We start from the raw sequence: 16479 nt of genomic DNA, 5'->3' as shown, positions 1-16479 counted from the left end.
TTTAACGTCAATGGCCATTCTAAGCTGAATGTGCCAGCTCTCGTCAGAACGCAGAAGTTACACAGCTTAAGGCCTCGCTAGTACCAGTGTGGGAGACTGTCTGGGAATCCGTGGTGCGGTTGAATTTTTATTATGTCGTTTAGATTTTGTTTCACAATCGATTAAAAAGGACTATGGATTAAAGCATTTAATGTCAATGGCCATTCTAAGCTGAATGTCCCTGCTCTCGTCAGATCGCAGAAGTTACACAGCTTAAGGCCTCGCTAGTACCAGTGTGGGAGACTGTCTGGGAATCCGTGGTGTGGTTGACTTTTTATTATGTCGTTTAGATTTTGTTTCACAATCGATTAAAAAGGACTATGGATTAAAGCATTTAATGTCAATGGCCATTCTAAGCTGAATGTGCCTGCCCTCGTTAGATTGCAGAAGTTACACAGCTTAACGCCTCGCTAGTACCATTGTGGGAGACTGTCTGGGAATCCGTTGTGCGGTTGACTTTTTATTATGTCGTTTAGATTTTATTTCACAATAGATTAAATAGGACTATGGATTAAAGCATTTAACGTCAATGGCCTTTCTAAGCTGAATGTGCCTGCTCTCATCAGATCGCAGAAGTTACACAGCTTAAGGCCTCACTAGTACCAGTGTGGGAGACTGTCTGGGAATCCGTGGTGCGGTTGACTTTTTATTATGTCGTTTAGATTTTGTTTCACAATAGATTAAATAGGACTATGGATTAAAGCATTTAACGTCAATGGCCATTCTAAGCTGAATGTGCCTGCTCTCGTCAGAACGTAAAAGTTACACAGCTTAAGGCCTCGCTAGTACCAGTGTGGGAGACTGTCTGGGAATCCGTGGTGCGGTTGACTTTTTATTATGTTGTTTAGATTTTGTTTCACAATAGATTAAATAGGACTATGGATTAAACCATTTAACGTCAATGGCCATTCTAAGCTGAATGTGCCAGCTCTCGTCAGAACGCAGAAGTTACACAGCTTAAGGCCTCGCTAGTACCAGTGTGGGAGACTGTCTGGGAATCCGTGGTGCGGTTGAATTTTTATTATGTCGTTTAGATTTTGTTTCACAATCGATTAAAAAGGACTATGGATTAAAGAATTTAATGTCAATGGCCATTCTAAGCTGAATGTCCCTGCTCTCGTCAGATCGCAGAAGTTACACAGCTTAAGGCCTCGCTAGTACCAGTGTGGGAGACTGTCTGGGAATCCGTGGTGCAGTTGACTTTTTATTATGTTGTTTAGATTTTGTTTCACAATAGATTAAATAGGACTATGGATAAAGGCTTTTAATGTCAATGGCCATTCTAAGCTGAATGTGCCTGCTCTCGTCAGATCGCAGAAGTTACACAGCTTAACGCCTCGCTAGTACCAGTGTGGGAGACTGTCTGGGAATCCGTGGTGCGGTTGAAATTTTATTATGTCGTTTAGATTTTGTTTCACAATCGATTAAAAAGGACTATGGATTAAAGCATTTAATGTCAATGGCCATTCTAAGCTGAATGTCCCTGCTCTCGTCAGATCGCAGAAGTTACACAGCTTAAGGCCTCTCTAGTACCAGTGTGGGAGACTGTCTGGGAATCCGTGGTGCGGTTGACTTTTTATTATGTCGTTTAGATTTTGTTTCACAATCGATTAAAAAGGACTATGGATTAAAGCATTTAATGTCAATGGCCATTCTAAGCTGAATGTGCCTGCTCTCGTCAGATCGCAGAAGTTACACACCTTAAGGCCTCGCTAGTACCAGTGTGGGAGACTGTCTGGGAATCCGTGGTGCGGTTGACTTTTTATTATGTCGTTTAGATTTTGTTTCACAATCGATTAAAAAGGACTATGGATTAAAACATTTAATGTCAATGGCCATTCTAAGCTGAATGTGCCTGCTCTCGTCAGATCGCAGAAATTACACAGCTTAAGGCCTCGCTAGTATCAGTGTGGGAGACTGTCTGGGAATCCGTGGTGCAGTTGACTTTTTATTATGTCGTTTAGATTTTGTTTCACAATAGATTAAATAGGACTATGGATTAAAGCTTTTAACTTCAATGGCCATTCTAAGCTGAATGTGCCTCCTCTCGTCAGAACGCAGAAGTTAAACACCTTAAGGCCTCGCTAGTACCAGTGTGGGAGACTGTCTGGGAATCCGTGGTGCGGTTGACTTTTTATTATGTCGTTTAGATTTTGTTTCACAATCGATTAAAAAGGACTATGGATTAAAGCATTTAATGTCAATGGCCATTCTAAGCTGAATGTGCCTGCTCTCGTCAGATCGCAGAAGTTACACAGCTTAAGGCCTCGCTAGTACCAGTGTGGGAGACTGTCTGGGAATCCGTGGTGCGGTTGAATTTTTATTATGTCGTTTAGATTTTGTTTCACAATCGATTAAAAAGGACTATGGATTAAAGCATTTAATGTCAATGGCCATTCTAAGCTGAATGTGCCTGCTCTCGTCAGATCGCAGAAATTACACAGCTTAAGGCCTCGCTAGTACCAGTGTGGGAGACTGTCTGGGAATCCGTGGTGCGGTTGACTTTTTATTATGTCGTTTAGATTTTGTTTCACAATAGATTAAATAGGACTATGGATTAAAGCATTTAACGTCAATGGCCATTCTAAGCTGAATGTGCCTGCTCTCGTCAGAATGCAGAAGTTACACAGCTTAAGCCCTCGCTAGTACCAGTGTGGGAGACTGTCTGGGAATGCGTGTTGCGGTTGACTTTTTATTATGTCGTTTAGATTTTGTTTCACAATCGATTAAAAAGGACTATGGATTAAAGCATTTAATGTCAATGGCCATTCTAAGCTGAATGTGCCTGCTCTCGTCAGATCGCAGAAATTACACAGCTTAAGGCCTCGCTAGTACCAGTGTGGGAGACTGTCTGGGAATCCGTGGTGCGGTTGACTTTTTATTATGTCGTTTAGATTTTGTTTCACAATAGATTAAATAGGACTATGGATTAAAGCATTTATCGTCAATGGCCATTCTAAGCTGAATGTGCCTGCTCTCGTCAGAACGCAGAAGTTACACAGCTTAAGGCCTCGCTAGTACCAGTGTGGGAGACTGTCTGGGAATCCGTGGTGCGGTTGACTTTTTATTATGTCGTTTAGATTTTGTTTCACAATCGATTAAAAAGGACTATTGATTAAATCATTTAATGTCAATGGCCATTCTAAGCTGAATGTCCCTGCTCTCGTCAGATCGCAGAAGTTACACAGCTTAAGGCCTCGCTAGTACCAGTGTGGGAGACTGTCTGGGAATCCGTGGTGTGGTTGACTTTTTATTATGTTGTTTAGATTTTGTTTCACAATAGATTAAATAGGACTATGGATTAAGGCTTTTAATGTCAATGGCCATTCTAAGCTGAATGTGCCTGCTCTCGTCAGATCGCAGAAGTTACACAGCTTAAGGCCTCGCTAGTACCAGTGTGGGAGACTGTCTGGGAATCCGTGGTGCGGTTGACTTTTTATTATGTCGTTTAGATTTTGTTTCACAATAGATTAAATAGGACTATGGATTAAAGCATTTAATGTCAATGGCCATTCTAAGCTGAATGTACCTGCTCTCGTCAGATCGCAGAAGTTACACAGCTTAAGGCCTCGCTAGTACCAGTGTGGGAGACTGTCTGGGAATCCGTGGTGCGGTTGAATTTTTATTATGTCGTTTAGATTTTGTTTCACAATCGATTAAAAAGGACTATGGATTAAAACATTTAATATCAATGGCCATTCTAAGCTGAATGTCCCTGCTCTCGTCAGATCGCAGAAGTTACACGGCTTAAGGCCTCGCTAGTACCAGTGTGGGAGACTGTCTGGGAATCCGTGGTGCGGTTGACTTTTTATTATGTCATTTAGATTTTGTTTCACAATCGATTAAAAAGGACTATGGATTAAAGCATTTGATGTCAATGGCCATTCTAAGATGAATGTGCCTGCTCTCGTCAGATCGCAGAAGTTACACAGCTTAAGGCCTCGCTAGTACCAGTGTGGGAGACTGTCTGGGAATCCGTGGTGCGGTTGACTTTTTATTATGTCGTTTAGATTTTGTTTCACAATCGATTAAAAAGGACTATGGATTAAAGCATTTAATGTCAATGGCCATTCTAAGCTGAATGTGCCTGCTCTCGTTAGATCGCAGAAGTTACACAGCTTAACGCCTCGCTAGTACCAGTGTGGGAGACTGTCTGGGAATCCGTGGTGCGGTTGACTTTTTATTATGTTGTTTAGATTTTGTTTCACAATAGATTAAATAGGACTATGGATTAAGGCTTTTAATGTCAATGGCCATTCTAAGCTGAATGTGCCTGCTCTCGGCAGATCGCAGAAGTTATACAGCTTAAGGCCTCGCTAGTACCAGTGTGGGAGACTGTCTGGGAATCCGTGGTGCACTTGACTTTTTATTATGTCGTTTAGATTTTGTTTCACAATCGATTAAAAAGGACTATGGATTAAAGCATTTAAAGTCAATGGCCATTCTAAGCTGAATGTCCCTGCTTTCGTCAGATCGCAGAAGTTACACAGCTTAAGGCCTCGCTAGTACCAGTGTGGGAGACTGTCTGGGAATCCGTGGTGCGGTTGACTTTTTATTATGTCGTTTAGATTTTTTTTCACAATCGATTAAAAAGGACTATGGATTAAAGCATTTAATGTCAATGGCCATTCTAAGCTGAATGTGTCTGCTCTCGTCAGATCGCAGAAGTTACACAGCTTAAGGCCTCGCTAGTACCAGTGTGGGAGACTGTCTGGGAATCCGTGGTGCGGTTGACTTTTTATTATGTCGTTTAGATTTTGTTTCACAATAGATTAAATAGGACTATGGATTAAAGCATTTAACGTCAATGGCCATTCTAAGCTGAATGTGCATGCTCTCGTCAGATCGCAGAAGTTACACAGCTTAAGGCCTCGCTAGTACCAGTGTGGGAGACTGTCTGTGAATCCGTGGTGCGGTTGACTTTTTATTATGTCGTTTAGATTTTGTTTCACAATAGATTAAATAGGACTATGGATTAAAGCATTTAACGTCAATGGCCATTCTAAGCTGAATGTGCCTGCTCTCGTCAGAACGCAGAAGTTACACAGCTTAAGGCCTCGCTAGTAACAGTGTGGGAGACTGTCTGGGAATCCGTGGTGCGGTTGACTTTTTATTATGTTGTTTAGATTTTGTTTCACAATAGATTAAATAGGACTATGGATTAAGGCTTTTAATTTTAATGGCCATTCTAAGCTGAATGTGCCTGCTCTCATCAGATCGCAGAAGTTACACAGCTTAAGGCCTCGCTAGTACCAGTGTGGGAGACTGTCTGGGAATCCGTGGTGCGGTTGACTTTTTATTATGTCGTTTAGATTTTGTTTCACAATCGATTAAAAAGGACTATGGATTAAAGCATTTAATGTCAATGGCCATTCTAAGCTGAATGTGCCTGCTCTCGTTAGATCGCAGAAGTTACACAGCTTAACACCTCGCTAATACCAGTGTGGGACACTGTCTGGGAATCCGTGGTGCGGTTGAATTTTTATTATGTCGTTTAGATTTTGTTTCACAATCGATTAAAAAGGACTATGGATTAAAGCATTTAATGTCAATGGCCATTCTAAGCTGAATGTCCCTGCCCTCGTCAGATCGCAGAAGTTACACAGCTTAAGGCCTCGCTAGTACCAGTGTGGGAGACTGTCTGGGAATCCGTGGTGTGGTTGACTTTTTATTATGTCGTTTAGATTTTGTTTCACAATCGATTAAAAAGGACTATTGATTAAAGCTTTTAATGTCAATGGCCATTCTAAGCTGAATGTACCTGCTCTCGTCAGATCGCAGAAGTTACACAGCTTATGGCCTCGCTAGTACCAGTGTGGGAGACTGTCTGGGAATCCGTGGTGCGGTTGTATTTTTATTATGTCTTTTAGATTTTGTTTCACAATCGATTAAAAAGGACTATGGATTAAAGCATTTAATGTCAATGGCCATTCTAAGCTGAATGTCCCTGCTCTCGTCAGATCGCAGAAGTTACACAGCTTAAGGCCTCGCTAGTACCAGCGTTGGAGACTGTCTGGGAATCCGTGGTGCGGTTGACTTTTTATTATGTCGTTTAGATTTTGTTTCACAATAGATTAAATAGGACTATGGATTAAAGCATTTAACGTCAATGGCCATTCTAAGCTGAATGTGGCTGCTCTCGTCAGAACGCAGAAGTTACACAGCTTAAGGCCTCGCTAGTACCAGTGTGGGAGACTGTCTGGGAATCCGTGGTGTGGTTGAACTTTTATTATGTCGTTTAGATTTTGTTTCACAATCGATTAAAAAGGACTATGGATTAAAGCATTTAATGTCAATGGCCATTCTAAGCTGAATGTCCCTGCTCTCGTCAGATCGCAGAAGTTACACAGCTTAAGGCCTCGCTAGTACCAGTGTGTGAGACTGTCTGGGAATCCGTTGTGCGGTTGACTTTTTATTATGTTGTTTAGATTTTGTTTCACAATAGATTAAATAGGACTATGGATTAAGGCTTTTAATGTCAATGGCCATTCTAAGCTGAATGTGCCTGCTCTCGTCAGATCGCAGAAGTTACACAGCTTAAGGCCTCGCTAGTACCAGTGTGGGAGACTGTCTGGGAATCCGTGGTGCGGTTGACTTTTTATTATGTCGTTTAGATTTTGTTTCACAATCGATTAAAAAGGACTATGGATTAAAGCATTTAATGACAATGGCGATTCTAAGCTGAATGTGCCTGCTCTCGTTAGATCGCAGAAGTTACACAGCTTAACGCCTCGCTAGTACCAGTGTGGGAGACTGTCTGGGAATCCGTGGTGCGGTTGACTTTTTATTATGTCGTTTAGATTTTGTTTCACAATAGATTAAATAGGACTATGGATTAAAGCATTTAACGTCAATGGCCATTCTAAGCTGAATGTGCCTGCTCTCGTCAGATCGCAGAAGTTACACAGCTTAAGGCCTCGCTAGTACCAGTGTGGGAGACTGTCTGGGAATCCGTGGTGCGGTTGAATTTTTATTATGTCGTTTAGATTTTGTTTCACAATCGATTAAAAAGGACTATGGATTAAAACATTTAATGTCAATGGCCATTCTAAGCTGAATGTCCCTGCTCTCGTCAGATCGCAGAAGTTACACGGCTTAAGGCCTCGCTAGTACCAGTGTGGGAGACTGTCTGGGAATCCGTGGTGCGGTTGACTTTTTATTATGTCATTTAGATTTTGTTTCACAATCGATTAAAAAGGACTATGGATTAAAGCATTTAATGTCAATGGCCGTTCTAAGCTGAATGTGCCTGCTCTCGTCAGATCGCAGAAGTTACACAGCTTAAGGCCTCGCTAGTACCAGTGTGGGAGACTGTCTGGGATTCCGTGGTGCGGTTGACTTTTTATTATGTCGTTTAGATTTTGTTTCACAATCGATTAAAAAGGACTATGGATTAATGCATTTAATGTCAATGGCCATTCTAAGCTGAATGTGCCTGCTCTCGTTAGATCGCAGAAGTTACACAGCTTAACGCCTCACTAGTACCAGTGTGGGAGACTGTCTGGGAATCCGTGGTGCGGTTGACTTTTTATTATGTCGTTTAGATTTTGTTTCACAATCGATTAAAAAGGACTATGGATTAAAACATTTAATGTCAATGGCCATTCTAAGCTGAATGTGCATGCTCTCGTCAGATCGCAGAAGTTACACAGCTTAAGGCCTCGCTAGTACCAGTGTGGGAGACTGTCTGGGAATCCGTGGTGCGGTTTACTTTTTATTATGTCATTTAGATTTTGTTTCACAATCGATTAAAAAGGACTATGGATTAAAGCATTTAATGTCAATGGCCATTCTAAGCTGAATGTGCCTGCTCTCGTCAGATCGCAGAAGTTACACAGCTTAAGGCCTCGCTAGTACCAGTGTGGGAGACTGTCTGGGAATCCGTGGTGCGGTTGACTTTTTATTATGTCGTTTAGATTTTGTTTCACAATCGATTAAAAAGGACTATGGATTAAAAGCATTTAATGTCAATGGCCATTCTAAGCTGAATGTGCCTGCACTCATTAGATCGCAGAAGTTACACAGCTTAACGCCTCGCTAGTACCAGTGTGGGAGACTGTCTGGGAATCCGTGGTGTGGTTGACTTTTTATTATGTCGTTTAGATTTTGTTTCACAATAGATTAAATAGGACTATGGATTAAAGCATTTAACGTCAATGGCCATTCTAAGCTGAATGTGCCTGCTCTCGTCAGATCGCAGAAGTTACACAGCTTAAGGCCTCGCTAGTACCAGTGTGGGAGACTGTCTGGGAATCCGTGGTGCAGTTGACTTTTTATTATGTTGTTTAGATTTTGTTTCACAATAGATTAAATAGGACTATGTATTAAAGCATTTAACGTCAATGGCCATTCTAAGCTGAATGTGCCTGCTCTCGTCCGAACGCAGAAGTTACACAGCTTAAGGCCTCGCTGGTACCAGTGTGGGAGACTGTCTGGGAATGCGTGGTGCGGTTGACTTTTTATTATGTTGTTTAGATTTTGTTTCACAATAGATTAAATAGGACTATGGATTAAGGCATTTAATGTCAATGGCCATTCTAAGCTGAATGTCCCTGCTCTCGTCAGATCGCAGAAGTTACACAGCTTAAGGCCTCGCTAGTACCAGTGTGGGTGACTGTCTGGGAATCTGTGGTGCGGTTGAGTTTTTATTATGTCGTTTAGATTTTGTTTCACAATAGATTAAAAAGGACTATGGATTAAAGCATTTAATGTCAATGGCCATTCTAAGCTGAATGTGCCTGCTCTCGTCAGATCGCAGAAGTTACACAGCTTAATGCCTCCCTAGTACCAGTGTGGGAGACTGTCTGGGAATCCGTGGAGCGGTTGAATTTTTATTATGTCGTTTAGATTTTGTTTCACAATCGATTAAAAAGGACTATGGATTAAAGCATTTAATGTCAATGGCCATTCTAAGCTGAATGTCCCTGCTCTCGTCAGATCGCAGAAGTTACACAGCTTAAGGCCTCGCTAGTACCAGTGTGGGAGACTGTCTGGGAATCCATGGTGCGGTTGACTTTTTATTATGTCGTTTAGATTTTGTTTCACAATCGATTAAAAAGGACTATGGATTAAAGCATTTAAGGTCAATGGCCATTCTAAGCTGAATGTGCCTGCTCTCGTCAGATCGTGGAAGTTACACAGCTTAAGGCCTCGCTAGTACCAGTGTGGGAGACTGTCTGGGAATCCGTGGTGCGGTTGACTTTTTATTATGTCGTTTAGATTTTGTTTCACAATAGATTAAATAGGACTATGGATTAAAGCATTTAACGTCAATGGCCATTCTAAGCTGAATGTGCCTGCTCTCGTCAGATCGCAGAAGTTACACAGTTTAAGGCCTCGCTAGTACCAGTGTGGGAGACTGTCTGGGAATCCGTGGTGCGGTTGACTTTTTATTATGTCGTTTAGATTTTGTTTCACAATAGATTAAATAGGACTATGGATTAAAGCATTTAACGTCAATGGCCATTCTAAGCTGAATGTGCCTGCTCTCGTCAGAACGCAGAAGTTACACATCTTAAGGCCTCGCTAGTACCAGTGTGGGAGACTGTCTGGGAATCCGTGGTGCAGTTGACTTTTTATTATGTCGTTTAGATTTTGTTTCACAATCGATTAAAAAGGACTATGGATTAAAGCATTTAATGTCAATGGCCATTCTAAGCTGATAGTGCCTGCTCTCGTCAGATCGCAGAAGTTACACAGCTTAACGCCTCGCTAGTAACAGTGTGGGAGACTGTCTGGGAATCCGTGGTGCGGTTGATGTTTTATTATGTCGTTTAGATTTTGTTTCACAATAGATTAAATAGGACTATGGATTAAAGCATTTAAAGTCAATGGCCATTCTAAGCTGAATGTGCCTGCTCTCGTCAGATCACAGAAGATACACAGCTTAAGGCCTCGCTAGTACCAGTGTGGGAGACTGTCTGGGAATCCGTGGTGCGGTTGCCTTTTTATTATGTCGTTTAGATTTTGTTTCACAATCGATTAAAAAGGACTATGGATTAAAGCATTTAATGTCAATGGCCATTCTAAGCTGAATGGGCCTGCTCTCGTCAGATCACAGAACTTACACAGCTTAAGGCCTCGCTAGTACCAGTATGGGAGACTGTCTGGGAATCCGTGGTGCGGTTGACTTTTTATTATGTCGTTTAGATTTTGTTTCACAATAGATTAAATAGGACTATGGATTAAAGCATTTAACGTCAATGGCCATTCTAAGCTGAATGTGCCTGCTCTCATCAGAACGCAGAAGTTACACAGCTTAAGGCCTCGCTAGTACCAGTGTGGGAGACTGTCTGGGAATCCGTGGTGCGGTTGACTTTTTATTATGTCGTTTAGATTTTGTTTCACAATCGATTAAAAAGGACTATGGATTAAAGCATTTAATGTCAATGGCCATTCTAAGCTGAATGTGCCTGCTCTCGTTAGATCGCAGAAGTTACAAAGCTTAACGCCTCGCTAGTACCAGTGTGGGAGACTTTCTGGGAATCCGTGGTGCGGTTGCCTTTTTATTATGTCGTATCGATTTTGTTTCACAATAGATTAAATAGGACTATGGATTAAAGCATTTAACGTCAATGGCCATTCTAAGCTGAATGTGCCTGCTCTCGTCAGATCGCAGAAGTTACCCAGCTTAAGGCCTCGCTAGTACCAGTCTGGGAGACTGTCTGGGAATCCGTGGTGCGGTTGATGTTTTATTATGTCGTTTAGATTTTGTTTCACAATAGATTAAATAGGACTATGGATTAAAGCATTTAACGTCAATGGCCATTCTAAGCTGAATGTGCCTGCTCTCGTCAGATCACAGAAGATACACAGCTTGAGGCCTCGCTAGTACCAGTGTGGGAGACTGTCTGGGAATCCGTGGTGCGGTTGCCTTTTTATTATGTCGTTTAGATTTTGTTTCACAATCGATTAAAAAGGACTATGGATTAAAGCATTTAATGTCAATGGCCATTCTAAGCTGAATGGGCCTGCTCTCGTCAGATCACAGAACTTACACAGCTTAAGGCCTCGCTAGTACCAGTATGGGAGACTGTCTGGGAATCCGTGGTGCGGTTGACTTTTTATTATGTCGTTTAGATTTTGTTTCACAATAGATTAAATAGGACTATGGATTAAAGCATTTAACGTCAATGGCCATTCTAAGCTGATTGTGCCTGCTCTCGTCAGAACGCAGAAGTTACACAGCTTAAGGCCTCGCTAGTACTAGTGTGGGAGACTGTCTGGGAATCCGTGGTGCGGTTGACTTTTTATTATGTCGTTTAGATTTTGTTTCACAATCGATTAAAAAGGACTATGGATTAAAGCATTTAATGTCAATGGCCATTCTAAGCTGAATGTGCCTGCTTTCGTTAGATCGCAGAAGTTACAAAGCTTAACGCCTCGCTAGTACCAGTGTGGGAGACTTTCTGGGAATCCGTGGTGCGGTTGCCTTTTTATTATGTCGTATCGATTTTGTTTCACAATAGATTAAATAGAACTATGGATTAAAGCATTTAACGTCAATGGCCATTCTAAGCTGAATGTGCCTGCTCTCGTCAGATCGCAGAAGTTACCCAGCTTAAGGCCTCGCTAGTACCAGTCTGGGAGACTGTCTGGGAATCCGTGGTGCGGTTGACTTTTTATTATGTCGTTTAGATTTTGTTTCACAATCGATTAAAAAGGACTATGGATTAAAGCATTTAATGTCAATGGCCATTCTAAGCTGAATGTGCCTGCTCTCGTCAGATCGCAGAAGTTACACAGCTTAAGGCCTCGCTAGTACCAGTGTGGGAGACTGTCTGGGAATCCGTGGTGTGGTTGAATTTTTATTATGTCGTTTAGATTTTGTTTCACAATCGATTAAAAAGGACTATGGATTAAAGCATTTGATGTCAATGGCCATTCTAAGCTGAATGTCCCTGCTCTCGTCAGATCGCAGAAGTTACACAGCTTAAGGCCTCGCTAGTACCAGTGTGTGAGACTGTCTGGGAATCCGTGGTGCGGTTGACTTTTTATTATGTTGTTTAGATTTTGTTTCACAATAGATTAAATAGGACTATGGATTAAGGCTTTTAATGTCAATGGCCATTCTAAGCTGAATGTGCCTGCTCTCGTCAGATCGCAGAAGTTACACAGCTTAAGGCCTCGCTAGTACCAGTGTGGGAGACTGTCTGGGCATCCGTGGTGCGGTTGACTTTTTATTATGTCGTTTAGATTTTGTTTCACAATCGATTAAAAAGGACTATGGATTAAAGCATTTAATGTCAATGGCCATTCTAAGCTGAATGTGCCTGCTCTCGTTAGATCGCAGAAGTTACATAGCTTAACGCCTCGCTAGTACCAGTGTGGGAGACTGTCTGGGAATCCGTGGTGCGGTTGCCTTTTTATTATGTCGTTTACATTTTGTTTCACAATAGATTAAATAGGACTATGGATTAAAGCATTTAACGTCAATGGCCATTCTAAGCTGAATGTGCCTGCTCTCGTCAGATCGCAGAAGTTACACAGCTTAAGGCCTCGCTAGTACCAGTGTGGGAGACTGTCTGGGAATCCGTGGTGCGGTTGAATTTTTATTATGTCGTTTAGATTTTGTTTCACAATCGATTAAAAAGGACTATGGATTAAAGCATTTAATGTCAATGGCCATTCTAATCTGAATGTCCCTGCTCTCGTCAGATTGCAGAAGTTACACAACTTAAGGCCTCGCTAGTACCAGTGTGGGAGACTGTCTGGGAATCCGTGGTGCGGTTGACTTTTTATTATGTCGTTTAGATTTTGTTTCACAATCGATTAAAAAGGACTATGGATTAAAGCATTTAATGTCAATGGCCATTCTAAGCTGAATGTGCCTGCTTTCGTCAGATCGCAGAAGTTACACAGCTTAAGGCCTCGCTAGTACCAGTGTGGGAGACTGTCTGGGAATCTGTGGTGCGGTTGACTTTTTATTATGTCGTTTAGATTTTGTTTCACAATCGATTAAAAAGGACTATGGATTAAAGCATTTAATGTCAATGGCCATTCTAAGCTGAATGTGCCTGCTCTCGTTAGATCGCAGAAGTTACACAGCTTAACGCCTCGCTAGTACCAGTGTGGGAGACTGTCTGGGAATCCGTGGTGCGGTTGACTTTTTATTATGTCGTTTAGATTTTGTTTCACAATAGATTAAATAGGACTATGGATTAAAGCATTTAACGTCAATGGCCATTCTAAGCTGAATGTGCCTGCTCTCGTCAGATCGCAGAAGTTACACAGCTTAAGGCCTCGCTAGTACCAGTGTGGGAGACTGTCTGGGAATCCGTGGTGCGGTTGACTTTTTATTATGTCGTTTAGATTTTGTTTCACAATCGATTAAAAAGGACTATGTCTTAAAGCATTTAATGTCAATGGCCATTCTAAGCTGAATGTGCCTGCTTTCGTCAGATCGCAGAAGTTACACAGCTTAAGGCCTCGCTAGTACCAGTGTGGGAGATTTTCTGGGAATCCGTGGTGCGGTTGACTTTTTATTATATCGTTTAGATTTTGTTTCACAATCGATTAAAAAGGACTATGGATTAAAGCATTTAATGTCAATGGCCATTCTAAGCTGAATGTGCCTGCTCTCGTTAGATCGCAGAAGTTACACAGCTTAATGCCTCGCTAGTACCAGTGTGGGAGACTGTTTTTTTATTATGTCGTTTAGATTTTGTTTCACAATCGATTAAAAAGGACTATGGATTAAAGCATTTAATGTCAATGGAAATTCTAAGCTGAATGTGCCTGCTCTCGTCAGATCGCAGAACTTACACAGCTTAAGGCCTCGCTAGTACCAGTGTGGGAGAGTGTCTGGGAATCCGTGGTGCGGTTGACTTTTTATTATGTCGTTTAGATTTTGTTTCACAATAGATTAAATAGGACTATGGATTAAAGCATTTAACGCCAATGGCCATTCTAAGCTGAATGTGCCTGCTCTCATCCTAACGCAGAAGTTACACAGCTTAAGGCCTCGCTAGTACCAGTGTGGGAGACTGTCTGGGAATCCGTGGTGCGGTTGACTTTTTATTATGTTGTTTAGATTTTGTTTCACAATAGATTAAATAGGACTATGGATTAAGGCTTTTAATGTCAATGGCCATTCTAAGCTGAATGTGCCTGCTCTCGTCAGATCGCAGAAGTTACACAGCTTAAGGCCTCGCTAGTACCAGTGTGGGAGACTGTCTGGGAATCCGTGGTGCGGTTGACTTTTTTTTATGTCGTTTAGATTTTGTTTCACAATCGATTAAAAAGGACTATGGATTAAAGCATTTAATGTCAATGGCCATTCTAAGCTGAATGTGCCTGCTCTCGTTAGATCGCAGAAGTTACACAGCTTAACGCCTCGCTAGTACCAGTGTGGGAGACTGTCTGGGAATCCGTGGTGCGGTTGACTTTTTATTATGTCGTTTAGATTTTGTTTCACAATAGATTAAATAGGACTATGGATTAAAGCATTTAACGTCAATGGCCATTCTAAGCTGAATGTGCCTGCTCTCGTCAGATCGCAGAAGTTACACAGCTTAAGGCCTCGCTAGTACCAGTGTGGGAGACTGTCTGGGAATCCGTGGTGCGGTTGAATTTTTATTATGTCATTTAGATTTTGTTTCACAATCGATTAAAAAGGACTATGGATTAAAGCATTTAATGTCAATAACCATTCTAAGCTGAATGTCCTTGCTCTCGTCAGATCGCAGAAGTTACACAGCTTAAGGCCTCGCTAGTACCAGTGTGGGAGACTGTCTGGGAATTCGTGGTGCGGTTGACTTTTTATTATGTCGTTTAGATTTTGTTTCACAATCGATTAAATAGGACTATGGATTAAAGCATTTAACGTCAATGGCCATTCTAAACTGAATGTGCCTGCTCTCGTCAGATCGCAGAAGTTACCCAGCTTAAGGCCTCGCTAGTACCAGTGTGGGAGACTGTCTGGGAATCCGTGGTGCGGTTGAATTTTTATTATGTCGTTTAGATTTTGTTTCACAATCGATTAAAAAGGACTATGGATTAAAGCATTTAATGTCAATGGCCATTCTAAGCTGAAAGTCCCTGCTCTCGTCAGATCGCAGAAGTTACACAGCTTAAGGCCTCGCTAGTACCAGTGTGGGAGACTGTCTGGGAATCCGTGGTGCGGTTGAATTTTTATTATGTCGTTTAGATTTTGTTTCACAATCGATTAAAAAGGACTATGGATTAAAGCATTTAATGTCAATGGCCATTCTAAGCTGAAAGTCCCTGCTCTCGTCAGATCGCAGAAGTTACACAGCTTAAGGCCTCGCTAGTACCAGTGTGGGAGACTGTCTGGGAATCCGTGGTGCGGTTGACTTTTTATTATGTCGTTTAGATTTTGTTTCACAATCGATTAAAAAGGACTATGGATTAAAGCATTTAATGTCAATGGCCATTCTAAGCTGAATGTGCCTGCTCTCGTCAGATCGCAGAAGTTACACAGCTTAAGGCCTCGCTAGTACCAGTGTGGGAGACTGTCTGGGAATCCGTGGTGCGGTTGCCTTTTTATTATGTCGTTTAGATTTTGTTTCACAATCGATTAAAAAGGACTATGGATTAAAGCATTTAATGTCAATGGCCATTCTAAGCTGAATGTGCCTGCTCTCGTCAGATCGCAGAACTTACACAGCTTAAGGCCTCGCTAGTACCAGTGTGGGAGACTGTCTGGGAATCCGTGGTGCGGTTGACTTTTTATTATGTCGTTTAGATTTTGTTTCACAATCGATTAAATAGGACTATGGATTAAAGCATTTAACGTCAATGGCCATTCTAAACTGAATGTGCCTACTCTCGTCAGATCGCAGAAGTTACCCAGCTTAAGGCCTCGCTAGTACCAGTGTGGGAGACTGTCTGGGAATCCGTGGTGCGGTTGAATTTTTATTATGTCGTTTAGATTTTGTTTCACAATCGATTAAAAAGGACTATGGATTAAAGCATTTAATGTCAATGGCCATTCTAAGCTGTAAGTCCCTGCTCTCGTCAGATCGCAGAAGTTACACAGCTTAAGGCCTCGCTAGTACCAGTGTGGGAGACTGTCTGGGAATCCGTGGTGCGGTTGACTTTTTATTATGTCGTTTAGATTTTGTTTCACAATCGATTAAAAAGGACTATGGATTAAAGCATTTAAAGTCAATGGCCATTCTAAGCTGAATGTGCCTGCTCTCGTTAGATCGCAGAAATTACACAGCTTAACGCCTCGCTAGTACCAGTGTGGGAGACTGTCTAGGAATCCGTGGTGCGGTTGACTTTTTATTATGTCGTTTAGATTTTGTTTCACAATCGATTAAAAAGGACTATGGATTAACGCATTTAATGTCAATGGCCATTCTAAGCTGAATGTGCCTGCTCTCGTTAGATCGCAGAAGTTACACAGCTTAACGCCTCGCTAGTACCAGTGTGGGAGACTGTCTGGGAATCCGTGGTGCGGTTGACTTTTTATTA

General features: G+C 41.8%; 75 pseudogenes; all 75 read left to right on the top strand.

Moving 5' to 3' along the window:
• Positions 1 to 6: 6 nt before the first annotated feature.
• On the top strand, positions 7 to 125 carry LOC142745821 (5S ribosomal RNA; annotated as a pseudogene).
• A 67-nt stretch (positions 126 to 192) lies between these two features.
• On the top strand, positions 193 to 311 carry LOC142744692 (5S ribosomal RNA; annotated as a pseudogene).
• Positions 312 to 564: 253 nt separating this feature from the next.
• On the top strand, positions 565 to 683 carry LOC142744436 (5S ribosomal RNA; annotated as a pseudogene).
• A 67-nt stretch (positions 684 to 750) lies between these two features.
• Positions 751 to 869, top strand: LOC142745489 (5S ribosomal RNA; annotated as a pseudogene).
• Positions 870 to 936: 67 nt separating this feature from the next.
• On the top strand, positions 937 to 1055 carry LOC142745820 (5S ribosomal RNA; annotated as a pseudogene).
• A 67-nt stretch (positions 1056 to 1122) lies between these two features.
• On the top strand, positions 1123 to 1241 carry LOC142744075 (5S ribosomal RNA; annotated as a pseudogene).
• Positions 1242 to 1308: 67 nt separating this feature from the next.
• On the top strand, positions 1309 to 1427 carry LOC142747083 (5S ribosomal RNA; annotated as a pseudogene).
• A 67-nt stretch (positions 1428 to 1494) lies between these two features.
• On the top strand, positions 1495 to 1613 carry LOC142744928 (5S ribosomal RNA; annotated as a pseudogene).
• Positions 1614 to 1680: 67 nt separating this feature from the next.
• On the top strand, positions 1681 to 1799 carry LOC142744933 (5S ribosomal RNA; annotated as a pseudogene).
• A 67-nt stretch (positions 1800 to 1866) lies between these two features.
• On the top strand, positions 1867 to 1985 carry LOC142744565 (5S ribosomal RNA; annotated as a pseudogene).
• A 67-nt stretch (positions 1986 to 2052) lies between these two features.
• Positions 2053 to 2171, top strand: LOC142746143 (5S ribosomal RNA; annotated as a pseudogene).
• Positions 2172 to 2238: 67 nt separating this feature from the next.
• On the top strand, positions 2239 to 2357 carry LOC142744779 (5S ribosomal RNA; annotated as a pseudogene).
• Positions 2358 to 2424: 67 nt separating this feature from the next.
• LOC142744673 (5S ribosomal RNA) lies at positions 2425 to 2543 on the top strand (annotated as a pseudogene).
• Positions 2544 to 2796: 253 nt separating this feature from the next.
• Positions 2797 to 2915, top strand: LOC142744662 (5S ribosomal RNA; annotated as a pseudogene).
• A 67-nt stretch (positions 2916 to 2982) lies between these two features.
• Positions 2983 to 3101, top strand: LOC142743860 (5S ribosomal RNA; annotated as a pseudogene).
• Positions 3102 to 3168: 67 nt separating this feature from the next.
• On the top strand, positions 3169 to 3287 carry LOC142744691 (5S ribosomal RNA; annotated as a pseudogene).
• A 67-nt stretch (positions 3288 to 3354) lies between these two features.
• Positions 3355 to 3473, top strand: LOC142745157 (5S ribosomal RNA; annotated as a pseudogene).
• Positions 3474 to 3540: 67 nt separating this feature from the next.
• On the top strand, positions 3541 to 3659 carry LOC142744169 (5S ribosomal RNA; annotated as a pseudogene).
• Positions 3660 to 3726: 67 nt separating this feature from the next.
• Positions 3727 to 3845, top strand: LOC142745540 (5S ribosomal RNA; annotated as a pseudogene).
• Positions 3846 to 3912: 67 nt separating this feature from the next.
• LOC142744901 (5S ribosomal RNA) lies at positions 3913 to 4031 on the top strand (annotated as a pseudogene).
• Positions 4032 to 4098: 67 nt separating this feature from the next.
• On the top strand, positions 4099 to 4217 carry LOC142746165 (5S ribosomal RNA; annotated as a pseudogene).
• A 67-nt stretch (positions 4218 to 4284) lies between these two features.
• Positions 4285 to 4403, top strand: LOC142746627 (5S ribosomal RNA; annotated as a pseudogene).
• Positions 4404 to 4470: 67 nt separating this feature from the next.
• LOC142745090 (5S ribosomal RNA) lies at positions 4471 to 4589 on the top strand (annotated as a pseudogene).
• Positions 4590 to 4656: 67 nt separating this feature from the next.
• On the top strand, positions 4657 to 4775 carry LOC142744667 (5S ribosomal RNA; annotated as a pseudogene).
• Positions 4776 to 4842: 67 nt separating this feature from the next.
• LOC142746334 (5S ribosomal RNA) lies at positions 4843 to 4961 on the top strand (annotated as a pseudogene).
• A 67-nt stretch (positions 4962 to 5028) lies between these two features.
• Positions 5029 to 5147, top strand: LOC142744930 (5S ribosomal RNA; annotated as a pseudogene).
• A 67-nt stretch (positions 5148 to 5214) lies between these two features.
• LOC142744548 (5S ribosomal RNA) lies at positions 5215 to 5333 on the top strand (annotated as a pseudogene).
• A 253-nt stretch (positions 5334 to 5586) lies between these two features.
• LOC142746151 (5S ribosomal RNA) lies at positions 5587 to 5705 on the top strand (annotated as a pseudogene).
• Positions 5706 to 5772: 67 nt separating this feature from the next.
• Positions 5773 to 5891, top strand: LOC142746153 (5S ribosomal RNA; annotated as a pseudogene).
• Positions 5892 to 5958: 67 nt separating this feature from the next.
• Positions 5959 to 6077, top strand: LOC142744877 (5S ribosomal RNA; annotated as a pseudogene).
• Positions 6078 to 6144: 67 nt separating this feature from the next.
• LOC142746553 (5S ribosomal RNA) lies at positions 6145 to 6263 on the top strand (annotated as a pseudogene).
• A 253-nt stretch (positions 6264 to 6516) lies between these two features.
• On the top strand, positions 6517 to 6635 carry LOC142745145 (5S ribosomal RNA; annotated as a pseudogene).
• Positions 6636 to 6888: 253 nt separating this feature from the next.
• LOC142744778 (5S ribosomal RNA) lies at positions 6889 to 7007 on the top strand (annotated as a pseudogene).
• Positions 7008 to 7074: 67 nt separating this feature from the next.
• Positions 7075 to 7193, top strand: LOC142744375 (5S ribosomal RNA; annotated as a pseudogene).
• Positions 7194 to 7260: 67 nt separating this feature from the next.
• On the top strand, positions 7261 to 7379 carry LOC142746536 (5S ribosomal RNA; annotated as a pseudogene).
• A 67-nt stretch (positions 7380 to 7446) lies between these two features.
• On the top strand, positions 7447 to 7565 carry LOC142746465 (5S ribosomal RNA; annotated as a pseudogene).
• Positions 7566 to 7632: 67 nt separating this feature from the next.
• Positions 7633 to 7751, top strand: LOC142746265 (5S ribosomal RNA; annotated as a pseudogene).
• A 67-nt stretch (positions 7752 to 7818) lies between these two features.
• On the top strand, positions 7819 to 7937 carry LOC142745133 (5S ribosomal RNA; annotated as a pseudogene).
• A 68-nt stretch (positions 7938 to 8005) lies between these two features.
• On the top strand, positions 8006 to 8124 carry LOC142747231 (5S ribosomal RNA; annotated as a pseudogene).
• A 67-nt stretch (positions 8125 to 8191) lies between these two features.
• Positions 8192 to 8310, top strand: LOC142747425 (5S ribosomal RNA; annotated as a pseudogene).
• Positions 8311 to 8377: 67 nt separating this feature from the next.
• On the top strand, positions 8378 to 8496 carry LOC142744194 (5S ribosomal RNA; annotated as a pseudogene).
• A 67-nt stretch (positions 8497 to 8563) lies between these two features.
• LOC142745757 (5S ribosomal RNA) lies at positions 8564 to 8682 on the top strand (annotated as a pseudogene).
• Positions 8683 to 8935: 253 nt separating this feature from the next.
• LOC142745591 (5S ribosomal RNA) lies at positions 8936 to 9054 on the top strand (annotated as a pseudogene).
• Positions 9055 to 9121: 67 nt separating this feature from the next.
• On the top strand, positions 9122 to 9240 carry LOC142745574 (5S ribosomal RNA; annotated as a pseudogene).
• A 67-nt stretch (positions 9241 to 9307) lies between these two features.
• Positions 9308 to 9426, top strand: LOC142744187 (5S ribosomal RNA; annotated as a pseudogene).
• Positions 9427 to 9493: 67 nt separating this feature from the next.
• LOC142744485 (5S ribosomal RNA) lies at positions 9494 to 9612 on the top strand (annotated as a pseudogene).
• Positions 9613 to 9865: 253 nt separating this feature from the next.
• On the top strand, positions 9866 to 9984 carry LOC142746779 (5S ribosomal RNA; annotated as a pseudogene).
• A 67-nt stretch (positions 9985 to 10051) lies between these two features.
• On the top strand, positions 10052 to 10170 carry LOC142744705 (5S ribosomal RNA; annotated as a pseudogene).
• Positions 10171 to 10237: 67 nt separating this feature from the next.
• On the top strand, positions 10238 to 10356 carry LOC142746771 (5S ribosomal RNA; annotated as a pseudogene).
• A 253-nt stretch (positions 10357 to 10609) lies between these two features.
• Positions 10610 to 10728, top strand: LOC142745883 (5S ribosomal RNA; annotated as a pseudogene).
• A 67-nt stretch (positions 10729 to 10795) lies between these two features.
• Positions 10796 to 10914, top strand: LOC142747164 (5S ribosomal RNA; annotated as a pseudogene).
• A 67-nt stretch (positions 10915 to 10981) lies between these two features.
• LOC142744704 (5S ribosomal RNA) lies at positions 10982 to 11100 on the top strand (annotated as a pseudogene).
• A 67-nt stretch (positions 11101 to 11167) lies between these two features.
• LOC142744453 (5S ribosomal RNA) lies at positions 11168 to 11286 on the top strand (annotated as a pseudogene).
• Positions 11287 to 11539: 253 nt separating this feature from the next.
• On the top strand, positions 11540 to 11658 carry LOC142744499 (5S ribosomal RNA; annotated as a pseudogene).
• A 67-nt stretch (positions 11659 to 11725) lies between these two features.
• On the top strand, positions 11726 to 11844 carry LOC142745658 (5S ribosomal RNA; annotated as a pseudogene).
• A 67-nt stretch (positions 11845 to 11911) lies between these two features.
• LOC142746103 (5S ribosomal RNA) lies at positions 11912 to 12030 on the top strand (annotated as a pseudogene).
• Positions 12031 to 12097: 67 nt separating this feature from the next.
• LOC142745232 (5S ribosomal RNA) lies at positions 12098 to 12216 on the top strand (annotated as a pseudogene).
• A 253-nt stretch (positions 12217 to 12469) lies between these two features.
• On the top strand, positions 12470 to 12588 carry LOC142744875 (5S ribosomal RNA; annotated as a pseudogene).
• Positions 12589 to 12841: 253 nt separating this feature from the next.
• Positions 12842 to 12960, top strand: LOC142745239 (5S ribosomal RNA; annotated as a pseudogene).
• Positions 12961 to 13027: 67 nt separating this feature from the next.
• On the top strand, positions 13028 to 13146 carry LOC142746197 (5S ribosomal RNA; annotated as a pseudogene).
• Positions 13147 to 13213: 67 nt separating this feature from the next.
• On the top strand, positions 13214 to 13332 carry LOC142747368 (5S ribosomal RNA; annotated as a pseudogene).
• A 67-nt stretch (positions 13333 to 13399) lies between these two features.
• Positions 13400 to 13518, top strand: LOC142745526 (5S ribosomal RNA; annotated as a pseudogene).
• A 416-nt stretch (positions 13519 to 13934) lies between these two features.
• LOC142746105 (5S ribosomal RNA) lies at positions 13935 to 14053 on the top strand (annotated as a pseudogene).
• A 67-nt stretch (positions 14054 to 14120) lies between these two features.
• LOC142747367 (5S ribosomal RNA) lies at positions 14121 to 14239 on the top strand (annotated as a pseudogene).
• Positions 14240 to 14306: 67 nt separating this feature from the next.
• Positions 14307 to 14425, top strand: LOC142746196 (5S ribosomal RNA; annotated as a pseudogene).
• Positions 14426 to 14492: 67 nt separating this feature from the next.
• Positions 14493 to 14611, top strand: LOC142744874 (5S ribosomal RNA; annotated as a pseudogene).
• Positions 14612 to 14678: 67 nt separating this feature from the next.
• Positions 14679 to 14797, top strand: LOC142746043 (5S ribosomal RNA; annotated as a pseudogene).
• A 67-nt stretch (positions 14798 to 14864) lies between these two features.
• On the top strand, positions 14865 to 14983 carry LOC142746583 (5S ribosomal RNA; annotated as a pseudogene).
• Positions 14984 to 15050: 67 nt separating this feature from the next.
• On the top strand, positions 15051 to 15169 carry LOC142745010 (5S ribosomal RNA; annotated as a pseudogene).
• A 67-nt stretch (positions 15170 to 15236) lies between these two features.
• LOC142747720 (5S ribosomal RNA) lies at positions 15237 to 15355 on the top strand (annotated as a pseudogene).
• Positions 15356 to 15422: 67 nt separating this feature from the next.
• Positions 15423 to 15541, top strand: LOC142744424 (5S ribosomal RNA; annotated as a pseudogene).
• Positions 15542 to 15608: 67 nt separating this feature from the next.
• LOC142744656 (5S ribosomal RNA) lies at positions 15609 to 15727 on the top strand (annotated as a pseudogene).
• A 253-nt stretch (positions 15728 to 15980) lies between these two features.
• LOC142744061 (5S ribosomal RNA) lies at positions 15981 to 16099 on the top strand (annotated as a pseudogene).
• Positions 16100 to 16166: 67 nt separating this feature from the next.
• On the top strand, positions 16167 to 16285 carry LOC142746766 (5S ribosomal RNA; annotated as a pseudogene).
• Positions 16286 to 16352: 67 nt separating this feature from the next.
• On the top strand, positions 16353 to 16471 carry LOC142746194 (5S ribosomal RNA; annotated as a pseudogene).
• Positions 16472 to 16479: the final 8 nt, after the last annotated feature.

This window comes from Rhinoderma darwinii, chromosome 2, assembly GCF_050947455.1.
Source record: "Rhinoderma darwinii isolate aRhiDar2 chromosome 2, aRhiDar2.hap1, whole genome shotgun sequence".
Taxonomy (NCBI): Eukaryota; Metazoa; Chordata; class Amphibia; order Anura; family Rhinodermatidae; genus Rhinoderma; species Rhinoderma darwinii.
The sequence above is the reverse complement of the archived record's forward strand: the minus strand, read 5'-3'. Positions and strand labels throughout refer to the sequence as shown.